Genomic DNA, 6,000 nt, shown 5'->3' on the forward strand with positions numbered 1-6,000 from the left:
TCGCCGGTCACGCATTCTAGTGACAGGGCAGTTAGGGTGAGTGCCCCGATAGTTGGCCCAAGTTGTCAGCGTGATTTAGTGATGGCCGCCGGGATGAAAAATGGCCCGCATCGCGCACAAATCATCGGCGCGCCTATGCGACGCAGTGACAAACGGACGGTTATTTAGTGCTAACCGATACAGTTGTACGTTGTCAGCGGCCCGTAATTGGTGGCTTTACCTTGAAGGTTGGAATGGAATTTTGCGTTTTTTGACCAGACAACTAGATGGCTCTGTGGTTAGAGAACCTGATTACGAAGCTTGAGGTCCCGGGTTCTATCCCCGATCGGGGCAGATATTTGTATGAAAAATACGAATGTTTGTACCGAAGTCTTGAGTGTTTAATACTATAATGTGTTTAAGTATATTTAATTGTACTGTACCCATAAGATAACCTACCTATTGAATATTATTATTTTGGGACTAGGTCAAATTGGCATTGATCACTTCTTTACAATGAAATGAAAAAAATGAAATGAAAATAATTTATTGCATAAAAACTTATAAACAAGAGTCTACGGCTCTGGATCCTGAGCTAGGAGTCTCTGTGTTACAGGATCCAGGTAGGAAATAAGACCGGTTAATATATACTACTACTACTATGCATTACTTCCAGCTACTGCTTATACTATAACCTAACTAAGATATTATAATATTAGGTACTTTGCTAACAATGTGGTCTTATTCCAAAACCATTTCGAGGAATAGGTTTATTAAATCATTTTATAACATTTTTGTAAAAAAAATACTAATTGATCGCGTATATTTGCAAAATAACGTTTGACCTTTGTTTGACTTTCATCGTAAATAAACGTTATATAGGTAACTTAACCGACTAATTCTAACACTGCCAAGTGACAGAAGACACTACGTTTTTTTAAATCATTGTGATGGGCAACGAAAAACGTAGTTTTTAACACCATGGCGACTATTACCATCCCAGCCTATATACGTCACACTGCTGGGCACAGGCCTCCCTCAGAACAAGAGGGCTTGGGTCATAGTTCCCACGCGGGCCCAGTGCGGATTGGGAACTTCACACACCTGCTTCGCAGGTTTGTGCAGGTTTCATCGCGATGTTTTCCTTCGCCGCAAAGCTCGTGGTAAATTTCAAATGTAATTCCGCACATGAATTTCAAAAACTCAGAGGTGCCGAGCCGGGGTTTGAACCCACGACCCTCTGCTTGAGAGGCGATAGGTCAAACCATTAGGCCACCACGGTTTTTTATATCTATAGCTATTTATATATTATATAGGCAACTATGGATAGCTTTAATTCCGATAAATTCTAAATAAGGTAAAAAATATAACGCAACTAAAACAAAATCCTTCAAATAGGTGTCTTAAATTCGCCAATTTTATGAAATATATAAAATAAACATGGTCTTTTTGAGACCAATGCCAATAAAATTGTAGTCGTGTATTTAATATACCTATATTTATTTATTTAATATGAGTTTCATTACTTTTTATCATTACACATAAATATTTTCGTGAGAAAAATATACGGAACTCCGTAACCTCAAGTAATAAAAGCATGATAAACAATAATACAGTTGCCATAATACGAATAATCATAATTGAGATTAGGGGCATCAATAATGCCGCCGTCCCCCTCTAACGGCCTTCGCCTGCCATTAGCCCGACAGAGATGTATGCGCAGCGACATTTGCTTAGAATAGCATTACAGCGGTTTAGGTCAACTAACGCCCTTTGTAGTAGGGTTGTCAAAACAGAAATACAACAAATATGTTTTTTTTAATACGGAAATAACTATAATGTATTTTTACTTTCAACACTAATTTTATATTTGTTAAAAACTTTGAGTAAAGAATTTTTTCAGATTTTTGATTCTACTAATACTACGATATACCTAATATTAAAAATATTCTTGATGATGTTCCTCTAGTGTTGAGGTTGAAGAAGATGTACTTATTTCTGTTAAGATGTCATTCAGCATCTGTTTTTAACCCCGACGCAAAAAGAGGGGTGTTATAAGTTTGACCGCTATGTGTGTCTGTCTGTGGCTCTGTAGTGGGTGGACCGATTTGAATGCGGTTTTTTATTTGAAATCAGGTTTTCTAGCAATAGTTTTTAGACATTTTTATTTATTTATTTTATTTTCAACTTTTATTAAACACGATTTTATTAAACTTGCTATGTTTATGTGTTCCTACGTTTGTAACTCATGGTTTCAAAATTTGCAAACCATTTTACGACCACTTCCGATTAAGCTGAATTTTGTCATTCCTATGAAAACACGATGATAAATTAATTTTGGTGGTCCGCAGAAGGGAATTGTTGCATTAAAATTAACTTTTAGTATATATTTTTTATAAATGCCTTCTGTCCGATGCGTCGATATTTCCTTTTAGTATCAATTCAATTCAATTCCTGAAGGTATAGGTCCATCGATACTATCGATGATTCCGCCAATGTCGAGGTTGGAAGAGACACTATCGGTTAGCCGTTGCTTTTTAGTATCTTAACAAACCACGTAAACGTTTCTCGGGCAACTTTATCAGCTGTCAAACTTCACGTCACTGGTTACAGTTTGCCCTGTCATTAATATGAAACGTCGATTCGAACAAACTCCTACGCAACCTGTCCGAAAACTATCTCAAAGTAGCATCACATCATAATTCATACGACTGTTGTGCTGTCCGTGCCGTCATTCATCATCGCATGCTCAATCGCGTCTACGAATTGTAACAACACTATCTTGTACTAAAGCTAATTTATTTTTAGGGGGTTGCCCTGCCAAGGACGAGTTGGACTCGCACATATTCTTGTTTGAGAACTCGTTTCGTAACGCCATTAGAACTCGATTTCGCCAGATTGCCTGATTTTCTTCATGTCAGCAGTGACACATCCATCCACACGTTTCCCGTCTGCAGAAAAAACCCGCGGTATTAAAAAAATAATAATCGTGGTCTTCATGACGTTGCACTGAAATCAACGGTGCCATCATGAATATAAGCCCAGCAGTTGAGATTTTGAGATTTATCCCCGATCCTGTGACAATATTGGGATAAAAATTAGCTTCTGTGTTATCCCAGCTATCCAGCTAGATTTTTCATGAAGGATTAGAAGCATCCCTCCATCCATTCTCACGAATTTTTGTGTTTATAACATTAATCTCGTGTCGGTTTCGTTTCAGCGCGAAAGGACGAATGACATAATAAATCCAGGTGCTGTTTTTGTTTTTATGGTGTCTTTCGCATTTAGGTAGCATGAAAAGACGAAACTTGTTCGTGACATTAACTGTCTCCATTGTAAGTTACTCTGACATCACAGTACCCTTATGTGGCCACACGTTTAAGGGCAGACTCGACAATCTCGCGAGGCAGATTACAGAAGCCGAAGGCGAGAGGCTCCGCTAATTAGAAGGCGCTAAAATATCAACTTCATCCGGCTAATATTTAATAGCTAGGAATCGTAAAATGACGTATGTCAATTTTTATTATGACAGCCCTAGCACTTCAATGAATTTTGCTCGCATTTTTCGAACCCTGCTAAGAGCGCTTACAGACTATCCGATCCGATCGGACGCCGATACGATATTGGGGCAAGTAAAATGTATGAAATATGATCCGATATCGGATCGGATAATCTGAAAGACAGGTACATATTTTATCCATTTTACTTGCCCCGATATCATATCGGCGTCCGATTGGATCGGATAGTCTGTAAGCGCTCTAATTGGTTATAGCTAATAATCTGAATACGCTCTAATTGGTTATAGCTAATATCGGAATCCAGTTCCATTTTTTTGGAGCAGTTACAATCTTCACAACTTTCGCGTTTATAATATTAATAGGATTGGATTACATCACTCGTGATATTAACTGACTCCATTGTAAGTTACCCTGACATCGCAGTACCCTTCTGTCGCCGCACGTTAACAAAGGGCAGACTCAACAATCTCGCGAGGCAGATTACAGAAGCCGAAGGCGAGGCGAGGCTCCGCTAATTAGAAGACGCTTTGACTCGCTACGAGTACCTTGAGGTATCGAAAGGTTCTTAGTGCTTGGAATGGCTATGATCAATCTATTTATATAGTGGAATGTATACTGTGTAAAGACGGGTGTCACTCAACTTTCAACGCCAATCCCACTTTTATAGGGTGAGGGCACCAGTTATGAACAGGAACCAATAATGGAATATTTTTTCCTCTAACTCAATATTAAAACGGACGCTACTTTTTCTAAAACTAATAACACTTATGTGCAGATAACTGATGATCATAACTGGTAAAGTTCATGAATGGTGAGCTATAAAGCTCGCTTGCTTATTCTTGCAGAATGCGTTCATAAATAGACAAGGATGGCATTATTTGGTTATCAGATATTTGATAATGAATAATAAAGTTCACAGAAATTGAAGGTCATTCATTGTTATTTAATTAGATATGCCATTTAATGCTAAACTATCACTTTAAGGCTTATCTATAACATTCAATTGTTTTTTTTTGGTGATTTTTTTATAAAATTCGCGAATTCGCGAAATTAATTAGCAGGTGTCAATGCACTCAAGGAAGATTTTTTCAAAATGGCCGCGCCAATTGACAATAAATTTTAAATATGGCGCTGCCACTCCAAAGGTTAAAAAGCTACAAAACACCAGGCCAAAACAGTGTAAAGCCAGCGGCCATCCTGCGACAAACGGCCTGGACAGAGCCCATCAGTGTTAATGCCTCTATTACGCCGGCCAACGAAGCGTCCTCCGTCGTTACGTGGACCTCTTTACTGTCTCGAAGTAATGCTCTAGAAAATGCTTCTGACGAATTGCTGTTTGCACTGACTTGTAGGTGGTTGAAGTTTGAATAATTTTTAATGTGGTTAAAAGTTTGTGCTTCAAGTTATCAGAACCATGGTTTTGTAAAATACCTCCTATGCTCACTACGATACAAAAATTTTGCAGGTGGTAGGACCTGCGCAAGGTCCGCCCCGAATGCTAACACCATCTTGCTCGCTAATCCTGCCGTGAAGCGGAGAGTAAGACTTAATTTTCATTAAAATCGAGCGTCCCCACCCTCTAAAATCTAAACCGGTTGGTGGAAATTTTTTAAAAATTCAAGATTTTAGTAAGTATATCAAACTTTCAAGGAAAACTATAACGTCTAAGTTTGCTTGAGAATTATTAGTTATCATCATCATCATCATGTCAGCCGAAAGACGTCCACTGCTGGACATAGGCCTCCCCAAGGCTCTCCACTTAGACCGGACTTGTGCCTTTCGCATCCACCGCGATCCCGCGATCTTAACCAAGTCGTCGCTCCATCTTTCTGGAGGCCTACCGACAGTTCGTCCCCGGTCCGGTCCGGAATTATTAGTAGTTTATGAGTGAATAGCAGCCTAAGGTAAAATATACCTAAACTTGGAAGATTTCGTATAAAATACGAAATCCTTAGAAAAACATTACTTATTTTTTCGTAATGGCTACGGAACCCTATTTCGGGCGTGTCCGACACGCTCTTGGCCGTTTTTTTTATTAAGTCCTAGGAAGCACCACGGCTAAACTGCCGCGGTTTTCAACCACGTGACTTTGTGAATCAAGTAAAGTAATGCAAGCGGTCGCATTGGCGGCTTTTAGCTTACTTTTACTTGATTCACAAAGTCACGTGGTTGAAAACTGCGGCAGTTTAGCCGTGGCGCGCCTGGCTCTAAGTGACAAAAGAAAATACGTGTGGATTATTTTCTAAGAATCTAACTGACTAACACACACACACACACACAACATCACGCCTGTATTCAAATGGGTAGGCAGTGCCCTTAGTGTAAGTTTTCGGTTACAAAATACTTCTCGATCGCGTTTCGCGTTAAATCTCAATTGTATAGAGACACGAACATCGCAAACGTTCCGCTAGAGGCGCTGTTCATGTTTCCATATAAATTGAGATTTTAACGCGAACGCGATCGAGACGTATTTTGTAACCGAAAACTTACACTAAGGGTACAG

General features: G+C 39.2%; 1 protein-coding gene across 1 annotated transcript in view; it reads right to left on the reverse strand.

The window, feature by feature from the left end:
* LOC141427743 (disintegrin and metalloproteinase domain-containing protein unc-71-like) overlaps positions 1-6,000 on the reverse strand; it is a 477,668-nt gene that overhangs the window by 94,070 nt on the left and 377,598 nt on the right. The gene's annotated exons all lie outside the window — the stretch shown is intronic.

This window comes from Choristoneura fumiferana, chromosome 5 (assembly GCF_025370935.1).
Source record: "Choristoneura fumiferana chromosome 5, NRCan_CFum_1, whole genome shotgun sequence".
NCBI lineage: Eukaryota > Metazoa > Arthropoda > Insecta > Lepidoptera > Tortricidae > Choristoneura > Choristoneura fumiferana.